The sequence below is a fragment of the Podarcis vaucheri genome (genome assembly GCF_965113315.1).
Source record: "Podarcis vaucheri genome assembly, chromosome: 10".
NCBI lineage: Eukaryota > Metazoa > Chordata > Lepidosauria > Squamata > Lacertidae > Podarcis > Podarcis vaucheri.
In genome coordinates this window covers 3,613,161-3,636,945 of record NC_138748.1, presented here as the reverse complement: position 1 = coordinate 3,636,945, position 23,785 = coordinate 3,613,161, and the positions used below count along the sequence as shown (strand labels likewise).

At 45.1% G+C, this 23,785-nt stretch overlaps 1 protein-coding gene and 2 long non-coding RNA genes across 9 annotated transcripts in view; 1 reads left to right on the top strand and 2 right to left on the bottom strand.

The window, feature by feature from the left end:
- FRMD4A (FERM domain containing 4A) overlaps positions 1 to 23,785 on the top strand; it is a 466,163-nt gene that overhangs the window by 223,816 nt on the left and 218,562 nt on the right. The gene's annotated exons all lie outside the window — the stretch shown is intronic.
- LOC309541926 overlaps positions 1 to 23,785 on the bottom strand; it is a 145,249-nt gene that overhangs the window by 10,997 nt on the left and 110,467 nt on the right. The window lies entirely within an intron of this gene.
- On the bottom strand, positions 3,254 to 15,636 carry LOC309541980. The gene is made up of 3 exons (XR_014224029.1): positions 15,212 to 15,636; positions 5,773 to 5,964; positions 3,254 to 5,361 (listed from the first exon to the last, which is right to left on the bottom strand). It is a non-coding gene; the product is annotated as an uncharacterized lncRNA (long non-coding RNA).

The window sequence follows — 23,785 nt, the reverse complement described above, 5'->3', positions numbered from 1 at the left end:
GCAGTAAACATAATTTCGCTCTGTCAAGGGTTGTTTGGCTTTGCTTTGATGTAAAGACCTGATCACATAACTTTGGAGGAGCCATAACCGACTGAGCTCTATCCTAGAACATGAGACTCTTAATCTCAGGGTCATGAGTCTGAGCTCCATGTTGCGCAGAAGATTCCAGCATTGTAGGGGGTTGAACCCTCATCCCTTCCAACTCTACAATTCTCTGATTCTACAGAATGCATGCTTTGCATACACGGTCCCATCATATTCCGTCTCTGGCAACTCCTGGCAACACGCCTAGGAAATAAGTCCCCCTGAGACCTTCCAAAATTGCTGTTTTCTAGGGTAGAAGGTGGAGTTGACCAGGGTGGCACAGGTGGATCTGGGTTGCTCTCCCAGCTTCCAAACACTGTTGTTGTTGTTTCCTGAGAGGGAGAGAAGGGCAAGGCGAACTCAGCTTGGTGCAGCACAGCAGCTTGTGTTGCCTCTTGCCCCCATGCATGCCTGCAGCCGCCAAGCTCCTTTGCCGTTCCTTTTCCTAGTAAGCAGAAGTGGCCTGTGGTGGTCAGAAGCCAGGAGAGCAATGCAGCCCCACTCATGCCACCCCGCTGGCCACAACTGGACCTGACTCAATATCAGGCAGCTCCTTATATGTCCTGTCAGCTTAAGACCCAGATTCGGAAATGCTCAAAACACGGGCACACATGCAGTCATTCGGAGGGCTGAGAGTGCTTATTTGTTCTCATGTTTGTAGCCAAGTGGTGAGAAATTCCAGCAGAATCAGCTCTACTGGATTTAGGTTGCTTTAGAGGAGAAAGCACTGGAGTCTTGTGGTGGTTTTGTACTATTTGCTTTATTCAAAAATCTACTCTGTGGGAACAAAAAGGCACTCCTTCAGCAAGCAGCAGATCCCCCAAGTACAATTTGTGTGAACCTCTCCAAGCTGCCCAAGTTCCAGCTAACTCAAGCAAGAAACCCAGTGATCTTTCCCTTACTGACTTCAACCAGTCTCTCTCTCTCTCTCGCTCAAACTCAGAGCTGATATAGTTCTGACACGCAACAGGATCTCAGTTTCTGAGTGTAGATTACTTAATTTAGAAGAAAGAGCATTAGAGATTGTGCCATTGATTTGATTGCTTGTCTTCACTAGGCATCATCAGTATCTCCAATCCTCTTTTTTTCCCCCTGGCTAGAGAGAGAAGATGCACAGGTTGCAGTGATGGTGGTAGGGAGGCAAGGAGAAGCTGGGGGTGAGATCCCAACTATTTCTTTCCTAAGCTAGTCAACTCATTTCTGTCACATGTGGTCCTCTGTGTATGATTAAATTCACCACAACTGATGGAGCTAGTATACTGAGAAGAGTTCCTATTAGTATTAACAGTAGTAGTAGTAGTAGTAGTAGTAGTAGTAGTATTTCATCCATGCCTTGGTCCTGCCCCGTTACTCTGGTTGTTCAATTGGTTGAAGTTGTAGGATCTGGAAATAAAGCAGGCCTTGTGTCGCCTGGTTACTCATTGCCTCATTAGCACAGTGATGTATGAGCAGCCGCACCAGTAAAATGATACTCGACTGCAGCATAAACAAAATGGGTTAATTTAAAATGCAGCTCCTACAAAATTGGGCTCTCTCCTTTCCTTCATTAGGCTCTATATTTAGGAACATTTTAAAGCATGCCAAATTGCACATTTAAGAAAGAAAGAAAGAAAGAAAGAAAGAAAGAAAGAAAGAAAGAAAGAAAGAAAGAAAGAAAGACATTCTTCTTGTAATTGTTTCAGGAACGAGAGTCAAAACAATGGTAGAATGTTTCCCCTTGGCAGTAGCCCACTAACAGCTGTCACTTTGGGAATCTGCTCCAATAACCCTTCACCTCATACCCAAACCCATGAAACATGCACAGTGATAAGAATGTGTTTCTGTGACAGATAGAGACCCTTATGATGCCATAATTATTTGATACTCACATGCAGTGGCCCCTTCATTCTCCACTGATTCTCCATAAGCAAAAACAAAAAACTTTATATATGATCAGAGGTTTGTTTTAAATATATACTGCATACCGTATTTTTCGCCCTATAGGACGCACTTTTTCCCCTCCAAAAATGAAGGGGAAATGTGTGTGCGTCCTATGGGGAGAATGCAGGCTTTTGCTGCAGCTCTCCAGGCTTCAGGAAGCTCTGCGCAGCCCTTGGGAGTCCGTCGCGCTGGGCTCCCAACTGCTGCGCAGAGCTGCCTGCAGCCCCGGGCTCCACGCAGCTCCGCGCAGCTCCGCGCAGCCATCCGGAGCCCGGCGTGAAGTCGCGCTGGGCTCCCAACAGCTGTGCGGAGGTGCCTGCAGCCCCGGGCTTCACGCAGCTCCGTGCAGCCATCCGGAGCCCGGCGTGAAGTCGCGCTGGGCTCCCAACAGCTGTGCGGAGGTGCCTGCAGCCCCGGGCTTCACGCAGCTCCGTGCAGCCATCCGGAGCCCGGCACGACTTTGCGCCGGGCTCCCGACGGCTGCGCAGAGCTGCCTGCATTCCGAAGCCTGGGACGCGCTGAAGAGCGTGCCCGGGCTTCGCGCACCTCTCCGCAAGCCTGGGGAGACCGGCGCGACTTCACACCAGGCTCCCTAGGCTTTCGGGTAGCAGGCTGTTCTGGGGGCTGGGGTTGGGGGAAGCTTGGGCTCCCCCCATGCCAGCCCCGCGCCTGGGGGAAAAATTATTATTTTTTCTTTATTTCCCCCCCCAAAAAAACCTGCGTCCTATGGGGCGGTGTGCCCTATGGGGCGAAAAATACGGTATATATTGAAATCTTAGGAAGTGTGTATGTCTGCCAAGTTTCTGACATTTTACTCTAAGATTTGGAGTTACAAAGAGAGTTCCATAGTGAACTGCTATATTTCACTTTCTAATTTATTTAAATATATTCATGTACTACGATATAAGGTCAACCCCTTCTGATGAAGCACTAGTAAAAATCCTGCAGACATTCCCATGCTAATCACTGAGTCACTTTTTTACACATGCTGTATTCTGAATGAGCAGAATGGAAGCTGCCCATCCGTTCTGCCCCCAGAGCAAACTTCCCTCCCTTTGCTCCCTGCTTGGCATTTGGACTCGCCTAGGTTCAGTGGACGGAATGCTGTGGCACCTGAACATGTAGAACGCCATGTACACCTGATAACCAGTGGGTTTTACCCTCCAGTTTCATCAGTTATTTTGACACATTATCAGGCTTACACGTGTTTAGCACTACACATGTAGGCACCATTACAGATTATGTCCAACATGCAGATAGGATAAGATAAATTTTATTCGCATTAGCCAACAGCCATAGCAACATAAAACAAGCAATATATACAAATAAAATATATACAAATAAAAAAGACAGCTATGGGTAAAAAGAGCAATCAAATGACCAAGATTATCGTTCAGATAGTGGCCCTTAATCTCACTGCACCCTTGATAAACCTAGCCACCTTTGCTGTTGTCTGATCATTTTGATCTGATAAAAGAAAGAACAACGTGGCCTCAGATGGGTGGCCTGGGATGGTAAGTACCGTAGGTGTGGGGTGATTATCTCATTTCTCAGATCTTTATAAAGGGTGCAGGACAGGAGAACATGAGCCACTGTTTCCAGATTGCCATCTCCACAGGGGCAGAGTCGTTTCTCAGTTGGAATCTTTTGGTATCTGCCCTCAAGTACAGCAGAGGGCATCACATCCAGTCTGGCCAGTGTGAAGTAGTCACGTCTGTATTTTGGGACAGTTAATTTATACAAATATGGTGCCAGGGAATCAAACTGGGGGGGGGGGGGGCAAAAGGCATACCAAGGACAGAATTTCTTTATAATGGCCAGATTGTTCAGTTGCTCTAAGTCCAATTAGCCTTTTTGCTTTAATAAAGCCCATCATGAGAAGCTGATGTGGGTGCAGTCCGCAGGAGAGGAGTTTTTGGTGCACAATTTTGGACCACACACTTTTATGGGTGTCTTGTGTCACTAAGGGAAGTATACCAGGTGGATTTAGATTTAGACGGAGCCAATAATTAAGAGTTCTTTGCCAGGACCGAGCTTCTACAGAGGGAAGACTTGCCTCCAGTCATAATGCTGCATTTGGGACACAGGGTGGTACAGAAAAAATCTGCCTTAAAAATTTGGATTGGACAGTTTCAAGAATGCTACGATGATTACCTGTCCAAATTTGGGCCCCGTAAAGTATCTGCACCAAAGATTTGGCTTGGAAAACTTCTAGGGCTGCTGGGATGTATTTGCCGCCCTTTGTATGGAAAAAAACGGGACAACATCTTAGCACTTTGGGCTGCTTTTTCTTTAACAGATTTTGGGTGTACATCCCATGAACCCGATGACTGGAAGACTATGCCCAGGTATTTAAAGGCTTTAACCTGCTCAACTGGGTGATTGTCCATGCTCCAGCTATGTGATCTATGTTTCCTTGAGAAAACCATGACTTTGGTTTTCTGATAGTTTACCACCAGCTGTTCTCTCCTGCAGTATGCTGAGAATACCAACATGCAGAGATTTGGTATATACCGGTATTTATTAACAAACATGTGAAATGGCTAACGCCCTTTTTCTTAATTTTTGAAATGGGAAAGTTCACAAGTTTCAAGCCTGCCAGGTGTATGTAGAGAACTAGTTGTAGTTGCCAAGAGGTGAGGGAAAGACACTCTGCACCTTGCAGAGCTAAATCCCCGTGAGCTTTGACCCAGGGCCAAACTTCAGGATTCCGAGGAGCACATGGTGGTGAATGGCATGCAAATCCCCAGGAGCACGTGGTAACGCATGGAAACCACCTTTGGCTGGAGGGCGGGATCAGATTGTAGCCAAACAGGGAGCAAAGAAGGCCACGTCTGGCAAATGGGCAGGGCTGCCCACCCATCAGGCACCTGATCCAACCCTGGCCAAAAGCAGCATGGTTGGCACTGGGTGCCAGATTTAAACTGTGCCCAATGCAAGCCATGTTTGAGTTTGGTGCCGAATGCAAGGTGTGCTACTTTTGGCAGACATCAGATCCACTTGGGAGTTTCCAATAGGAACCATTTCCTTGAGCTTGCGAATGAGCAACTGATGACATACTCAATTGCTCCTTTACAGCTGCAATTTTACCTACTCCACACCTGACATTGGATGACAGCAGTTGCAAGATAGGTGGGTGTTACTTAGGGGAAATAGAGTTCAAATCGGCAGGCCTCATTGGGCTGAAGGTTCCTTGCCCATGCTCTGACTCTCACCCAGACAATTCCCCCCTAATCCTAGCTCCCTTGGTTCTCATCCGGCCACAAAGTGTGGGATCTAGTGCATCTTCTGATCCATCCTCCATCGCTCAGGATCCATGTCTTCTCTCTTGTTCTCCTAGTGATAATGCAGTATAGCCTGTGAGTGAAATGATGAGAGAGAAGGTGAGGAGGGAGCTTACATTCTAGCCACTCCCCTCTGTGGTTTGGTCTCTGAGGAGGGGAAGGAAGGGAAAGAAAGGATAAGGTGGCGAGTCCTTGAGGACAAGGGAGAGACACAAGGAGGGTGACACCGAGAGAGGAAAGATTGTAAGGTGTAAATGGATGTCAGGAGCCAACTGGCAATCAATCAATCAATCAATCAATCAATCACCCACCATGCAACTTGGAGTTAACTCTTTAATAGCAAGAGCACAATCTGTACAGATCTGGTGGTGTGTCAGGCCTAATGAGCACAGCAACTTATCCCCAGTAGGCCCGCTGCAGCTTCTAGCTCTGATCCTGGACTTCTATCAGTCATAGACTCCCCCCACGCACTAAACCCTGTTACCTCTTCAGCTTCCAGCACCTCCTCTTCCCAGTCTTCTCCCTCTTCTCTGTCTGACCACCAATCATTGACCCATCACCATTCCTCGGGCTCTGAGACTTCTTCCCTTGGGGCTTCCCCAGCTGGTTCCTCCCACCACCCCTCTGCGTCCAGATAGTCCATGACATCGGATGAATGAAGGGGTGGGGGTGGTGCCTGTTTGAAAGAGAGACATGGAGTATGGGGAACACTGCTTCTATTTTAAGATTATACACAATCCCTGTGCAGGAAAAACCAAGTACCTCAAATATGAAATGTACCACAAGATAATTTTTGCACTGTGTGCACAGACAGAGCAGTGCCCTCACGTCCCTTCCTCTCGGAGCACCAAATCCAACATTGTACCTTTCTCTGGCTGATTGCTTCTAGGGAAAGCAAATCTGTGCTTACCCACTATTTCAGAACATGGTCTCTTTATTTCCAGCAATCCTGCAAGTCTTTTGGTTTACACAGCACCAAAAATATGATGTGTATGGTGTGTTCAGAGTCAATGTTCTCACTTGTTCTGTTTAATTTTTCTATAAATTTTTCTTGCCTCAATAGCTTTTAATCCCTTTTCTCTGCCTTTGGAATGTGTTGGCAGTTGCTTGGCTTGGAATAAAACATCCATCTTGTCAAAGGACAGCTGTGGTAGCAGAAAGGGTGCAGACAAGCCATATTTTATTTTATTTTGTCAATCATCAGAGTATTTTATCTGCTTTCCCTCATAAGCGCTAAGGAAATAAGTTTTTGCAAAGGCAAGAGAAGGTGTCGGGCCTGCTGCAAACTGGAAGCCTAAAATGAACAGTGAATGATTTTCAATGAATATTGTTCTGCCATTAAGATTTGTTTCATCTTCATCTTCCATCATGATTAAAAAGCCCTCCCTTGTCTAGACTCTTTAATCCAGATCACAGAATCACAGAATCATAGAGTTGGAAGAGACCACAAGGGCCATCGAGTCCAACCCCCTGCCAAGCAGGAAACACCATCAGAACACTCCTGACATATGATTGTCAAGACTCTGCTTAAAGACCTCCAAAGTAGGAGACTCCACCACACTCCTTGGCAGCAAATTCCACTGTCAAACAGCTCTTACTGTCAGGAAGTTCTTCCTAATGTTTAGGTGGAATCTTCTTTCTTGTAGTTTGGATCCATTGCTCCGGGTCCGCTTCTCTGGAGCAGCAGAAAACAACCTTTCTCCCTCCTCTATGTGACATCCTTTTATATATTTGAACATGGCTATCATATCACCCCTTAACCTCCTCTTCTCCAGGCTAAACATGCCCAGCTCCCTTAGCCGTTCCTCATAAGGCATCGTTTCCAGGCCTTTGACCATTTTGGTTGCCCTCCTCTGGACACGTTCCGGTTTGTCAGTGTCCTTCATCAGTCCCTTTTTCTAAACATATCTTCTCCCTACACGCTTCACGTGGGATTGTGCTGCTACTCTTTTGCTGCTACATGACAAGTTCGGTGCAGTATACAAACATTTCTGCTAATGAACACCCAACTAAACAAAAATCAACTGATTAATTGTATGAGTTTTTGTTGAGGAATTAATTATTAAATTTGCATAGATTTCCATATGTACCAAACAGATTTTAGTGATGTAAAACAGCATATCCTGTTTATATTTAGCCTAAAATGTTGCTGCATGAAATTATTAAAATAACATTTTCAGAGACCCAGTTCTCTCTTACTTTAGGGAACCTGTCCTTTTGAGTCTTGATTTTTTTTTTAAATAAAAAGAGGATGCATATATATCCTTAAAAGGACTCTGCAAATCCTCTCAGCATTGCTGTTGATGGTCTAATATGATAACATAAGAAGATACGAGTCCTTGGTCAAGCAGTTTAACATGCTGCTTCCAACTACAGATGGACAAAAAAATCATCTGGTTTGCATTTTTCAGTAAACTAGTCTAATTTGCACTTCCCAATCTAAGCCTTCAGATTGCATACTTTTCCAGATTTTTCAATGCCATTCTCAGCCTTACAAAATGGAATAAAATGAGTAAAAAACAAACAACCCCAACACCCTTGCCTATTTTATGATAAAATATTTTTAATAATACATACATTTGGGTGAGATATGTCATGTCTCTTTACTGGACCTGCTTTGCCCCCTTGTGTTCTGGCCTGGCTGAAATGTGTCCTGGAACTCTGATAATGGCTCATGGGGTGGATCTACACTCATGGTTCCTAACAAAGGGTTAAGGAATGGTTTTCATAATGCAACGAATGCACTACGTTTTCTTGTAAATTAAAAATGTGTTACTATAATGTGACACTAGAGGGTTCTGCAGAGCAACCAGGACCCGACAGTGGGGAAACTGCGTTGTTAAAGATGAGGAACACCTTTAATTGAACGGTATGCCCTGTGATGTTTTAGAACGACATAGCTAATATCATTGTAATGATGTTCGAAAGGTCAGGATACAGCCTTGGTTGTCTGGATGGAGGGTAGAGAGGTGTGTCAGATTCTCAAAGCTTTATTGGCATAGGTACATTTACATTAACTTTTCTGCCCACTTTTGCCTCTGGCCACACCCACCGCTATTGTTCCCAAAAGGGATGCAACTTTCAGGCTGAAAAGGGTTCTGCACGCCTACTTTCTTCAGTCTAGGCCTTTTGAGGTGGGTGTCTGATTTGTTTGTTTGTTGCCAGAGTGGTTGAAAGTTTCTGCGTTCAGAAGAGGGTGGGCCTGCTCTTTGTCCAGTGTGCACTGGTGTACCTGTGTCAATTCCAGCTTGGCTTTGTTTACTTTCTGCCAAGCTGGCTGAGGCAAGGAGCCATCGGAGAGCCACAGGTGTGGCTCGCACCACAAGTAAATGGTTCTATATTTCCAGGCTGAGAATGACTGGTTAACTGGTTGACTTTTAAAAAACTGAGATCCATATGTTCATTTCCTTAATATTTCAGGCCTTCAGGCCTTCTCCTTCGGTTACAGTCCTGGTATGAACATTGGGACCTCCCTCCTACCAAGCTAGAGTCATCCATCTCAGCAATTGTCTGCTCTGCTCTGGAGTGTCAGGGGCTCTTTCCGCCATCTGCTGCCTGATCTTTTAAACCAAAGATACCACACTTGCCTTCAGAGTGTGTGCTGCACCACTAAACCTGGAAGTAAGTTTCATTTATTTTAAAGGAACAGTGATTGATTTATGAAACAATTTAAAGGGCAGCTTTTTTAGGCACAGACCACCCAAGGTGCCATACCTCATCCATCCATCCTACTAAGCACCCATGCAAGCTGCTTCTATGTTTGCTTACTCAAAAGTCCAACTGAAATCAATGGGACTTATTCCCAAGTAAGTGTTCATAGGAATTCAGTCTTATGATTGCAGTCTAAACATTGAAATTCTTCTGGATGGATTGTTCATTTATTTAAGAATGGCTTTTATGACATTATAATTCTTAGCAATAGGCTCTATTTAATTAAATGTCAGATTCTATGGAACTGATGAATTACTATATTGTTATGAGTTTGTGGATGCCAGACTCCTATAATCCCTGGATCCAGCAAGTGTTATAAACTAATCAAGCCTTCAAATTATGGGAAATAGCCAGACTATCTGCCTGGTTGATGGGCCATTAAGAGAATAAAGGATCATGGCACTGCTGAGTGAAGAACGCACACCCACCCTGCCGCCTTAAACAGATAAAGCCAGAGTTTAGAATAGAGAAGTTAGGGAAGGAATTGCAGGAGCCAGAAGCTGAAGGCAAAAAGCTGAAGGTTGGAAAGCCAGAGAACCAGAGCATGAGGGAATCCCAGGCTGTGGCTATGGAAGAAACAAGACACTTTGGGGGTGTAAATGCTGTGAACCCCTCTATTGTAGACTCAGCTTGCATATATGTGTAAATAAACCATCTATCATAAAGGCACCACAGTCTCCGCTCGCCTCATTCCCAAAAGGAAACACAAACCTCTTCTCCTTAATCACACACCTGGAACCCCTGAAATCTGGTACTGCTTGGAGATTGGGGTTTTAATGTGATTTACTATACAGTGGTACCTCGGATTAAGAACTTAATTCGTTCTGGAGGTCCGTTCTTAACCTGAAACTGTTCTTAACCTGAAGCACCACTTTAGCTAATGGGGCCTCCTGCTGCTGCCACGCTGCCACCGCACGATTTCTGTTCTTATCCTGAAGCAAAGTTCTTAACCTGAGGTACTATTTCTGGGTTAGCAGAGTCTGTAACCTGAAGCGTATGTAACCTGAGGTACTACTGTATAGAAAATGAGAGGGAATTCCCATCACAGGTATAAATCTGTATACTCGACAAGTAAAAATGAATAATTAAAATTAGAAACCTTTTAAAGCATTTCTAACATGTACATATATATAATGCACATGCTGTCCTTCCAATGCAAATGAAGCTGGGGTATTGTGGTGATTTAGAGTATGAGCTGTGAGCCAAGAAGTCTATTAAAATCCTTAGGCAGGCCACCATCTTTCAGGCTTCTTCTACACCCCATTTGAAGAATGAGGATAACGGTATTGACAGTAGCTTTATGGATTTTTTAGAAGTTTTATGGATTTTTGAAGCCTAGTTTTGGTATAATGCTAAATCATGGTTTAGAATTAGAAAAATTGCCATGGGCTTGCATCCTCACTACTGCTTCTTCATTATGTGTCAGGGAAGGAAATGGAAAATTTTCACTTTTGGTTTTGAATTCACCATAGTTTGCATTTAGGAAACTTGGTTTTATTCTAAGCATGGCTAGTAGTGAGCAAAGTAAGTTCTGAAACTATGGTTTGATTCTGGCTTGTTGGAGCTAAGTAGAGTTATAAGAGTCAGTTTTCTGAATTCCAGCGTAGCAGGAAAATGCCGCTTATTTGAGATCAAAAGTGGATTCTTTCAGTCTCCCGCCCCTGCACACAAAGGATGAGGAAAGGGGTGGATGTGTGAACCTAATGCTTCCTGCAGCTCATTCAGTGCAGACTCTGCACTAGATAAAAATAAAGCATTATTACATAGATATATTTATTTAAAATATTTTAACCACCTGTTAGTGCATACTGTCAGTTTACACACTAAACCCAGGTCTTTCACAAAACCCTGTGGTTGAACCATGTAAGTTTCTTCTTCTAGGTCACCATAGAGGTCACTTTTGATGACAAAATGTGAAAACTTCATTTCCTTTTCTGCTGCTCATTTCAGCAATAGCCCAACACTCAATTCAACTTCATTCAAGTTGCTGGCCCTGATTGTAAACCACCTGTGAAGACTAAGAAGGGCCATTTATGGTTTTAAGCAAGCAGCTAGATTCTGGAATCAAAAACTGTTGAGAGGTCTTAAATTTGAGCAAAGCAAAGCTAATCATTTTTTGCATATTTGTAATGATGGTGATTTGGTTGTATGTTGATGATCTGCTGGTATATGGTTCAGATAAACAGAAAGAAAATTTTGAAAAAGGTTAAAAGCACATTTTGAGATAAAGGATATAGGGTTAGTGAAAAAATATATGAGCACAAAGATAGAAAGAGAGAAATCAGGCTCTTTCTGATCAGCCAAAGCAGTAAAATTCAGGATCTGCTGGAGTACAATGGCATGGAAACTTGTAAGCCAGTTGCTACTCCAGTGACTGTAGAGTACCAGAAACAATATGATGAAAAAAGGAGCTTGAGGATGCTGACAAATTCAGAAGTATAGTTGGAAGTTTGCTTCATCTTGCTGAACTGGGAACAAAGATTCTGGAATACTGTCTGGGTGACTCTGTGATTGGCAAACTCCACTAACATAGTCATCTCCCCCAACACTGCAGTGTCAATGTCTGTACAGTGGTACCCCGCAAGACGAACGCCTCGCAAGACGGAAAACCCGCAAGACGAAAGGGTTTTCCGTTTTGGAGGCGCTTCGCAAAACGAATTTCCCTATGGGCTTGCTTCGCAAGACGACAGCCCATAGGGAAATCTCAGGGACAGCGGGGAAGCGCAGCGCGTCTTCCCCACTGTCCTCGGACCTCCTCCGAAGCCTGGCGGCAGGGCGGGGACACCTCTTCCCGCCGCCGCCGGGCTTCGGAAGGCTCCTCCGAAGCCGGGCGGTGGGGCGGGAACACCTCCACCTGCCGCCGGGCTTCGGAAGGCTCCTCCGAAGCCGGGCGGCGGGGCAGGAACACCTCCCGCCGCCGCCCAGCTTTGGAACGGTGCTCCGAAGCCGGGCGGGGGGGAGGGAACACCTCCCGCCGCCGCCCGGCTTTGGAACGGTGCTCCGAAGCTGGGTGGGGGGGGAGGGAACACCTTCTGAAGGCGGGCGGGGGGCGAAAGTCTGCTCCCCCCCTGCCTGCCTGTCCCGGAGGGCTTTTGAAGGCAGGTGGGGGGGAGCAAAGACTTTCGCCCCCCGGACCTCTTCTGAAGGCTGGCGGGGGGCAAAAGTCTTTGTCCCCCCTGCCTGCCTTCCCAGGGGCTTTTAAATCGCCCCGGACAGCGGAGAAGTCCTCCGCTGTCCCGGGGCGATTTTGAAATGCCGCCTGCCAGCATTTTAAGATCGCCCGGACAGCGGAGAAGTCCTCCGCTGTCCCGGGGGTCTTTAAAATGCTGGGAAGAAAAGCCCTTGTCCCCCCCCCCCAGCCTTCAGAAGAGGTCCGGGGACAGACTGTCCCCGGACCTGGTCTGAAGGCGGTTTCCCTAGGAACGCATTAATTGATTTTCAATGCATTCCTATGGGAAACCGTGCATCGCAAGACGAAAAACTCGCAAGACGAAGAGACTTGCGGAACGAATTAATTTCATCTTGCGAGGCACCACTGTATCCCTGAAACGGCTGGGAGGGGATGACACAACTATAGGAAGTAATCACATTGTCTGCTTCCCTTACCCCCATCCCCAATTCTCGGATACAGGTGTTAGAAATGTGATACAATTATCAGCTATATGGAGCGCTGCCGCCCCCGGCTTTGCAATGCTTTTAAAAACAAAATTCCTATAACTACCATTTCAAATGTTCTCAGACAAGCAAACAGTTACTCAAGAGCTCTACTGAAACAAGGTTTGGCAATCATAATGTCCTGTAATTTGGATAGCTGTTTTAAGGTGTTAGGCTCAATGGGCTGTGGTTCAGTGCATACACTCTGTCTTTTCCTAAGTACACTTCCAGACTAGTGTGCATGCAATTATGCATAAGACTGTGGTCTTTTGGGGTCAGAAAAATGTTTTCAGGGAAAGCCTGTCCTGATTACACTCTGTGGGGATTTGCTGTAGGCAATCCTGTGGTGATTACCTTGTAAAACTGGAACAATCTTCTATTAAACTCTTGCAAATGAAAATGAAAATACAATCACAGCCAACATGAATTTGTTCAACTTATAGAAGGACTGAGAATAGTGATAGTTTTAGAGCTGAGACCTTTATATATATATATGCAGTGGGTGAGGATCTCTCTCTCTCTCGGATTTTGCCGAGAGATCTCTCTCTCTGAGAGCCAGTGTGGTGTAGTGGTTAAGAGTGATAGACTTGTAAACTGGGGAACTGGGTTCGCATCTCAGCTCCTCCACATGCAGCTGCTGGGTGACCTTGCGCCAGTCACACTTCTTTGAAGTCTCTCAGCCCCACTCACCTCACAGAGGGTTTGTTGTGGGGGAGGAAGAAATAACTTTTTTTATGTACGCTACTACAGCAGCAAGAATACTCGTCGCAAAGCATTGGAAGACCCAAGATCTACCCACCTTGGAAGAATGGCAGATGAAGGTGATAGACTATATGATACTGGCTGAGATGACCGACAGAATCCGTGAACAGGGGAAAGAGACGGCGGATAAAGACTGGAAGAGATTTAAAATTTATCTTAAGAAATATTATAAAATTAATGAATGCTAAAATGTTGAGGTTCTTAGTAAGAAAAGGAGATTACAGCGACAAAAGATTAAGTAAAAGAAAAGAACAAATAAGGAACTAAATTTGACAAAATTTAATTTAGGACTTGCTGAAAGAATTTCGGGAATTGGGATGTAGAAAGGGGAGGTTTGGGGGAGTCAGAGAAATGAGGCTTATGAAAAAAGGAGATGAAATTATACATGTTTGTTTTGTCTTTTTATTTGTTTGTATTGTTTATAAAAACTTTGTAAAATCAATAAAAAAAATTATTAAAAAAAGGAAGGGAAAGGAGAATGTTAGCCGCTTTGAGACTCCTGAAGGGGAGTGAAAGGCGGGATATCAAATCCAAACTCCTCATTTTCTTCTTCTTCTCGGCAAAATGTATATACCATTTTCCACACAAAAATGATTTCCTGTAAAGTTCATTTCAAACACTCAAAATGACAGGCTAAGAAGAAGAAGAAGAATCCCATAATAGGATAGTTTGCTCTTTTCAGCCTTCTAAGGCAACTGTGCTGAATAGGAGAGCACCTTAGAAAGAATAAAATGTATATGTGTTGCACTAGGCCCCACTTTCCAGGGTCAATGGGACAAAATCCCAGCATTTCCCCCCATTAAATATTCTGCTGCCTCACACTGAGCATGAGTTATAGACATCCCAGCTCTGTTTAATGTGCCTATCGAACAGTACAGCATGCTGCCAAAACCACACTTTTCTAACTCTAATGAATGGAGGAGTTATTGCGTTGACTTCTCCTGCTGGCTTTTCGAGATTATTTTAAGTGTACTCTGTGTGAAAATTGAGCTGAAGCCCTGGAGGCGTATTTCATCGAAGACCAAATCCTTTCTCTGTTCCCACCATTCCTGCACAGGAGATTGCCCTGGGAACTAGTTGAGGAGGCGGGTAAAAAAAGAAAGCCTTTGCTGCCTCTAAACACTGTTTCCTGAGAGCTAACTGGGAACATCTTGAGAACAATTCAGCTGACTTGAAGTTACATCTAGTTTGAAATACAGTGTGCAACGACACTTAGTATTTTATAGGTTTTATCCCCTCTGTTGTTTACAGGTCATCTTGGCTGGATCTCATTACACAAATTAGGTGCCTTTTATGACTGATTCCGCTTTGCATTTTTGAGTGAGCTGTCTGTGGTTTCTGGGTTGCTGCTTTGGGCTCTCTATTTAAGAATCTCAAAAGCGCAATTGATCATAAGTCAGGACTGAATGAAGCATAAGAATGTTAGAGCTGTCACAGTAGGTCAGACCAATTGTTCACTTAGCCCGTCTCTGGAAGCAGCCCATAAGGGACATTTCAGATCATAGTTTGGAATGATGCATTCACTAATTATTTACTCCCATGTTTTGGCAGTCAAAGCATATATGAACGAACACATTTCATATGAGGCTGAATATTCTGTTCAACTTGGCTAATAATTGTGGATGTACCCATCGTCCAGAATTAAGGGTAGCTCAGCTTTTCTTATCATTGCATGCCCAGACACTTTTGCCAGTCCCAGGTTTAGCACATTTCTTAGCCCCAGTTGTCAGAGAGAAAATACTGCCCATTATCCCCTTATGGTGCCAAGCAGCCAGGATTGACTCATATGCTCTCACCTCCATTTCTGCAATGCCATCCCTTCTTATTTGATCCCACCATCTTTCCATCTTCTTCAGGACAAGTTTGTGGTGCTATAGGAATGCCCAGCCCAGAAGCTGCAGTTTCTCCTGGCTTATTTTCTGCCTTGTCAGAACTTGCTTTCCTCTAGACTCCACACACTTGAAAGCAACATTTTCCAGAGTTCTGCTAGAGGAGGCATGGTTAATTTTTCAGAATTAAAAATTGGGAGGCATACTTTCCTTTTACATCCACAAAAGTTGACTCTTAGGATGTGTAAGAATAAGAATGATCCACCCTAGAAAACCCCATCCGCTGTGTATCTGTTGTGTGTGCCTCTATGAGCAGGTAATTCTATTAGAACAATAGAATTGCTGTGGTGTTTCACCAAGCTGATGGTTTGTGTCACCTCAGACAACCACAAGGCAAGGGTCATCTAGTCCAACCTACTGCAAGGCAGGAATCTCCACTAAAGCATCCATGACAGACAGCCATCCAACCTCGGCTTAAAAACCTCCAATGAAGGAGATTCCACCAGCTTCTGAGGGAGTCCATTCCACTGTCAAACGGTTCTTACAACTGAGTCTTCAGCTCATATCTGATGTTGAGGCAGCATGCCAGAATCGCCCAGTGGAGACTGAATGGAAGGAGATCATGTTAGAGCACAGGAATCATGGAGGTGGCAACAGGCAGCCTCCTCAATGGGGTAGGGATGAAATTTGGCTTCACAGGAAACTTTAGTTTTTGGTAATTTGCCTCGCAGCATCCAGTCCCACATGGCGCAGAATGGGGAATTACTGCTGTAACTATGCTGCTTTTCAAATCAAATCCTTGATCCCATTGCTCAGCAGAAGAACACAGGACCCTTGGGGCCAACTTGACAATGTCTCTTTGACACCTTCAATGAGAGGCTGCCCCTTCTTACCTTTGTCCTTGAAGGAGGTAAGGAAAATAGACAATCCATTTACTAGATCAGTACTGATGGTGTGGAGAACATGGAACAAAACAGTGGCACTTCACCAGTGGTCCCATTCCTGAATCATCCAGCTTTTAGATACAGTGGTGCCTCGCAAGACGAAATTAATTCGTTCCGCGAGTTTTTTCATCTTGCGAATTTTTCGTCTTGCGAAGCACGGTGTCGGAAAAGTTTTGGAAAAGCTTCAGAAATCACCAAAAACCTCAAAAAAGGCTACCACATCGCGTTCTATGAGTTGCTCCTCGAAGTCAAGTCGCAAATGTATTAACGGTGTTAAGAAAAAGGAAACAAACTTGCAAGACGTTTTCGTCTTGCGAATCATAGAATCATAGAGTTGGAAGAGACCACAAGGGCCATCGAGTCCAACCCCCTGCCAAGCAGGAAACACCATCAGAGCACTCCTGACATATGGTTGTCAAGCCTCTGCTTAAAGACCTCCAAAGTAGGAGACTCCACCACACTCCTTGGCAGCAAATTCCACTGTCGAACAGCTCTTACTGTCAGGAAGTTCTTCCGAATGTTTAGGTGGAATCTTCTTTCTTGTAGTTTGGATCCATTGCTCCGTGTCCGCTTCTCTGGAGCAGCAGAAAACAACCTTTCTCCCTCCTCTATGTGACATCCTTTTATATATTTGAACATGGCTATCATATCACCCCTTAACCTCCTCTTCTCCAGGCTAAACATGCCCAGCTCCCTTAGCCGTTCCTCATAAGGCATCATTTCCAGGCCTTTGACCATTTTGGTTGCCCTCCTCTGGACACGTTCCAGTTTGTCAGTGTCCTTCTTGAATTGTGGTGCCCAGAACTGGACACAGTACTCCAGGTGTGGTCTGACCAGAGCAGAATACAGTGGCACTATTACTTCCCTTGATCTAGATGCTATACTCCTATTGATGCAGCCCAGAATTGCATTGGCTTTTTTAGCTGCCGCGTCACACTGTTGGCTCATGTCAAGTTTGTGGTCAACCAAGACTCCTAGATCCTTTTCACATGTACTGCTCTCAAGCCAGGTGTCACCCATCTTGTATTTGTGCCTCTCATTTTTTTTGCCCAAGTGCAATACTTTACATTTCTCCCTGTTAAAATTCATCTTGTTTGTTTTGGCCCAGTTCTCTAATCTGTCAAGGTCGTTTTGAAGTGTGATCCTGTCCTCTGGGGTGTTAGCCACCCCTCCCAGTTTGGTGTCATCTGCAAATTTGATCAGGATGCCCTTGAGTCCATCATCCAAGTCGTTGATAAAGATGTTGAATAAGACCGGGCCCAAGACAGAACCCTGTGGCACCCCACTAGTCACTCTTCTCCAGGATGAAGAGGAACCATTGATGAGCACCCTTTGGGTTCGGTCAGTCAGCCAGTTACAAATCCACTGAGTGGTAGCATAGTCAAGACCGCATTTTACCAGCTTCTTTACAAGAATATCATGGGGCACCTTGTCAAATGCCTTGCTGAAATCAAGGTAGGCTACATCCACTGCGTTCCCTTCATCTACCAGGCTTGTAATTCTGTCAAAAAACGAGATCAGGTTAGTCTGACATGACTTATTTTTCAGAAATCCATGCTGACTATTGGTGATCACAGCATTCCTTTCTAGGTGCTCACAGACTGTTTGCTTAATGATCTGCTCCAGAATCTTCCCTGCTATTGATGTCAGACTGACTGGGCGGTAATTATTTGGGTCCTCTCTTTTCCCCTTTTTGAAAATAGGGACAACATTTGCCCTCCTCCAGTCTGCCGGGACTTCGCCTGTTCTCCAGGAATTCTCAAAGATGACTGCCAGTGGTTCTGAGATCACATCTGCCAGTTCTTTTAATACTCTTGGATGCAGTTCATCTGGCCCTGGAGACTTGAATACATCTAAACTAGCCAAATATTCTTGTACTATCTCCTTAGTTATTCTGGGCTGTGTTTCCTTTGCTGAATCATTTGCTCCAAATTCTTCAGGTCGGGCATTGTTTTCTTTATCGGAGAAAACTGAGGCAAAGAAGGCATTGAGGAGTTCAGCCCTTTCTGTGTCCCCTGTTTGCATTTCACCATCTTCTCCTCTGAGTGACCCCACTGTTTCTTTGTTCTTCCTTTTGCTACGAACATACCCATAAAAGCCTTTTTTGTTGCTTTTAACCTCTCTAGCAAGCCTGAGTTCATTCTGTGCTTTAGCTTTTCTGACTTGGTGTCTACACGTGCTGGCTATTTGTTTGAATTCCTCTTTGGTGGTTTCCCCCCTTTTCCATTTTTTGTACACATCCTTTTTTAATCTTAATTCAGTTAAAAGTTCTTTAGATAGCCACCCTGGCTTCTTTAGGCACCTTCCACGTTTCCGTCTCATTGGTATTGCCTGTCGTTGTGCTTTTACTATCTCCCTCTTAACAAACTCCCAGCCATCATGAACTCCCTTTCCTTTTAGTATTGCTGTCCATGGGATCTCACCCAGCACTTCCCTAAGTTGTATGAAGTCGGCTTTCTTAAAGTCAAGAAATTGAGTCCTAGTATGCTTGGCTGCTCCTTTCCGCTGTATAGTAAACTTCAGAAGAGCATGATCACTCGCGCCTAATGATCCTTCCACATCTACCCCACTAACCAGGTCATCAACATTGGTTAGGACCAGATCTAAAATGGCTGTTCCTCTTGTTGCTTCTCCCACTTTCTGGACAATGAAGTTGTCTGCAAGGCCAGTGAGGAATCTGTTTGACCTTATGCTCTTGGCTGAGTTTGACGTCCAACAAATATCCGGGTAATTGAAGTCCCCCATTACTACTATCTCCCTTCCTTTTGCATGCTTGGCCATCTGTTCCAGGAAGGCATCATCTATGTCCTCCGTTTGGCTTGGGGATCTAGAGTAAACTCCCACAATGAGGTCTCTGTTATTCTTCTCTCCCTTAATTTTGACCCAAATGCTCTCACTTTGGCTTTGAGGTTCTAAATCTTGGATCTCTTCACAGGTATACACATCCCTGACATATAACGCCACTCCTCCTCCTTTCTTGTCTGGTCTGTTTCTCTGAAATAGATTGTATCCCCCCATTATTACATTCCAATCGTGGGACTTATCCCACCAGGTTTCAGTGATGCCTATTATGTCATATTTAGTTTGCTGTACCAAGAGCTCAAGCTCATCTTGTTTATTTCCCATGCTTTGCGCATTAGTGTAGAGACATTGAAGTCCATTAATCATTCCCCCGTGTCTCTTATTTAAGGATTTTTTCCTCCCACCACTAGGTCCGCGTGCTGTTTGCTCCATTTGGTCTATGACATTTGGATGATCATCTTCATTAATTGATAGACTCCTACCTTCAGGAGCACTGTCTCCCTCCCCCACATTAGTCAGTTTAAAGCCCTCCTGATGAGGTTTCTGAGATTTTTGGCAAAAACATTTCTCCCAACCGTTGTGAGGTGCAGCCCATCACTTGCCAGAAGTCCATCTTCAAGAAACTGCAGTCCGTGATCTAAGAATCCAAACCGTTCCTGTTTACACCATTTGCAAAGCCAGCTGTTCACTTCCACTATTTTCCCCTCTCTCCCTGGGCCACGTCGTTCAACTGGGAGGACAGACGAGATGACAATTTGTGCATTTAGTTGCTTCAATTTCCTGCCGAGAGCCTCATAGTCTCTTTTGATCTTCTGGAGGCTATTGCTTGCAGTGTCATTGGTTCCCACATGAACCAAGAGGAAGGGGTATTCGTCAGTGGGTTTTATGATTCCTTGCAGTCGTTCAGTTACATCTTGGATCTTAGCCCCGGGGAGACAGCACACTTCCCGAGACATCTTGTCAGGCCCACAGATCACTGCTTCTGTTCCCCGCAGTAGGGAATCCCCTATCACCACTACACGCCTCCTCTTGGGTTTGGTCGGGGTTCTTCCGTGAGCTGTCCGTTCCAAGGTCACCTGCACATTCCCTGAGGACTGACTTTGCTGCTCGTCTTCATATACCTGATCGACTGTAATGAGGGAGAGATCCTCAAATGGAGTCTGCTCTTCGTCTTCCATGCTAGGGGAGAGGACCTCAAAGCGATTGTGTATTTCTAAACAATCAGAGTGAACCCTGGGCCTCCTACTTCTTTGAGTCACGTTTCTCCATATATCTGGCTCCTGTGTTGGTGAACAAGCCTCCTTCTCAGGGGAGTCCCCTGTCTCCTCCTTGGTGGGGACGGTGTGCTCTGTTGCTTCCAAGAAGAGCTCCAGCTCTCTAATTCTTTGGAGCGTAGCTACACGTTCCTCCAGTTGCTGGACTTTGTCTTTTAAAAGGGCAATCAACATGCAATTGCTGCAGGTAAAGCTGCCTGCAACCTTTGGCAAGATGGCAAACATTGCGCAGGAATCGCAGGCGACTGCAGCTGTTCCCTCCCCTTCCATCATGAGATCGTGTCGTTGGGGGTGGCTACAGAGGTCCTCCATCATAAAAAGCTTGAAGACAGGACAAATAACTTCCCCCACAAAAAAAACACCTAGGTCTCCCCCAACAAACGTTTGAGATTAGCTCCCCTAAATCTAAAAGATGGGTATAACTGCCCTGCTAGCTCTGATAAGCTCCTCCCACAGCTAATCCCCTGCCTCAACAGAAACCCTGCCCCCTCTGACCTTTACACAGGGAAAACAGCTAATCAGCCAGAAAGAAACACACATACACAAGAAAACCCTTTTTGCTCCTTCTTCAACTGCTGCCCTACAAACTCTGATAAGCTCCTCCCACAGCTAATCCCCTGCCTCAACAGAAACCCTGCCCCCTCTGACCTTTACACAGGGAAAAAGCAAGCCCATAGGGAAATTCGTCTTGCGAAGCAGCTCAAAAACCGCAAAACCCTTTCGTCTAGCGAGTTTTTCGTCTTGTGAGGCATTCGTCTTGTGGGGCACCACTGTACACAAATAACTATCAACTGTTCAAGGATTGAGAGGATGTAGGCATTTACACAATCTGTATAATTTCCCAAGAGGAACTGCAAGGCAAATTAAAAGACACTCATACTACCTGGTTTCAGGTAGCTCAGACTCATTCTTTTGCACTTCGTTTGGAGTGCAGGGCAGAGGGCCTACAGACACTTCCCTTGTTTGAATCCTTATGCAGCAGGCCAGCATATGCCCTGAAAGGTGCCGCTTCCCAAATATACAGCAATCTGTATATCAGGAAGTGCAGGTGGGGGTGCTAGAAGCCTTCAGTTGTGTAGGAATCAGATTTAGGCCACCCAACTGAAAGGCACTGGACTACTCCCCGTTCTAAACCATCTCAGGCCTCCCTCAAGGTCATCCTCTGATGGCACTGGATGCCAGTCAGGCTGGCAAAAAGTAATCCCTCTCCTTCCCCTTTATGTTGGAAGGGCTGTGGAAATCTTGGTTCATTTATTCATGTTTGGTGGGAATGCCCTTATGTTAAAAACTTTTGGAAGAGAGTAATTTCCATTATATCCGCAATTACAGGGCAACCCCTTTCTCCAAATCCTGCCTTAGCCCTACTATCTTTGGAAATAGATTTAGGCTCCACCCTGTGCCACAGTGAACTAGTAGGCTTCTTACTGACCGCAGCACAATTAGTGATAGCTCAGCAATGGAAGAACCAGGCTGAAATACCCCTGAACATAGGGGGAAATAATATCTGGGATACAGCAATGTCTGAGAGTCTCACTCAACCAGGCTTCCTCTGGCCCTCCAGATGTTTTTGGCCTACAACTCCCATCGTCCCTAGCTAGCAGGACCAGTGGTCAGGGATGATGCGAATTGTAGTCTCAAAACATCTGGAGTGCTGAGGTTGAGGAAGCCTGCACTAGACACAGGAGGGCAATTGAAGGCATAACGTATAGAGAAACATGGACCCCTTTCTTTAGCTATGTTAATGACCAAAATCAAGACCTTCTTATGCAGTACCAATTGCTCAATATTCTCAGTGGAGAGGTTACATTAGAATGTTTGAATGCTGGATGCTTAAGTGTAGGTCTAGAGACAATGGATAAAACACACACCATTAGAGGTACAGCTAGATAAATGTTTAATGGTTATTGTATTTGTTTAAAAAGCAATAAAAATTGTGGGGTTGTTTGTTTGTTTTTACAAAAAAGCTCATTGCAGATTGATTCTGCGTTACCCTGCAATGGGTCCATCTGAGAGCAGAAGTTGGCTGTGCAAGCAATGGGGACAATTGTGGGTGAGCATATAGCAAGGTCATAGTCATAGCTTCTTTCTTCATTCAGCACAGAGAGAAAAGGGCATGGATGACTTAATCAAGGAGAGGATTTTCAAATGCCTATCAAGTAACTGCAGCCACCCCTTTTGGACAGCAGTCTCTAGAACCAATCTAGATTACAGACATGACACAAAGAAGAGAAAATATTTTACACTGAAGCAAAACTTCAGCATTTAAGATTTATGATTGGTGCTTTTAGAATCTTCCTGAATCCGTTGTAATATTTCTCTCTGTACTATTTGTATTAGTCTGTTGTCCCGCTGGCAATGGATTACGCATGCTCCAGGCTGAGGCAGGCAAGGGGGGTGAGGGAGCAAGGAAGGAGACGGCATGGGGTGAAGGGAGCGAGAGAGGCAGCAGCTGAGCAAGCTGAGCTTGTGGCGATGGGTGGAAGAAGGCGAGGGCTCTGGACCTGTGGTGGTGGCCGGGGTTGAGTGAGTGGGGCAGAGTGGGTGCATGAGCTGCGCTTGCAGCAGTGGGTGGGCAGCCTGGAATAGAAATCATCTGCATGGCCCAACATTTTATCTCCCTCCAACGTGACCAGAAAACTGACCCCAAAGGTGGGGCAAAGGCAGACAAGGACCGGATGCTAAAAGGGGATCACTGTGTTACCAAGGATGGGTTTTATTCGCATCCCCAATATTGTCCTTTTGGTTTTGCCAATACAGTAATTATTTTAGTATGTGCTCAAAAGGTTGAACAGCAGATCCAATCGTAACATGCTGATTTCTAGACAATTGCTGAATCTCAAGTATGTATTCAAGTCATATTGTGATGTGGAAGCCTTATCCCATAGGCCCAAATATGCAGGGACAGGCTCTATTTGCCAGTGAAGGATGAATTCTCTCCACATGGTTTGACGTGCTCTTTCCTTGGTTACTGCTGTACCTGTTTTATGATTGAGGTCTGGCTCTAGATTTGCAGCCGATGTCCTCCTGTCTCAGGCCATGCTCTGGAAGTTTTAACTTTGCCATATAAAATCATCTACAAGACCAGCTACCACCTCTGCAAAGACAATCCATCACCACAATCCATCAACTCGCCACCATGTCAAGGTTATTATCCTCAAAATTCACTTGACTTTGCATTTTAAGACAGCCTCAGATTCTCATACCCGACTGCTGAGTTGGCTATGAGAATTTGATGCATTACCTTGAAAAACAGTCAACGACGGTACAGGTGGTATCAGTCCCTCCCGTATCAGCGAGGCTGTTTTTTAATTCTGGTTGACAGAAATCTGAGTTGCTTTTCACACTCAGCAAACTTGCTTATATGTTTGCTTCAGCAGGTCTTCAAACCTCAACTCTTCACAGCCACAAAGAGTTCGGGATCCGGCTTGGGTGGCAAGAATGGCTGGCCCCTGGTTGGGGCAGGGAGGGATGGGAACTGTAGTCCAGCAAGATGTGGCCATGGCTTCCCCGCCCTTGATCTT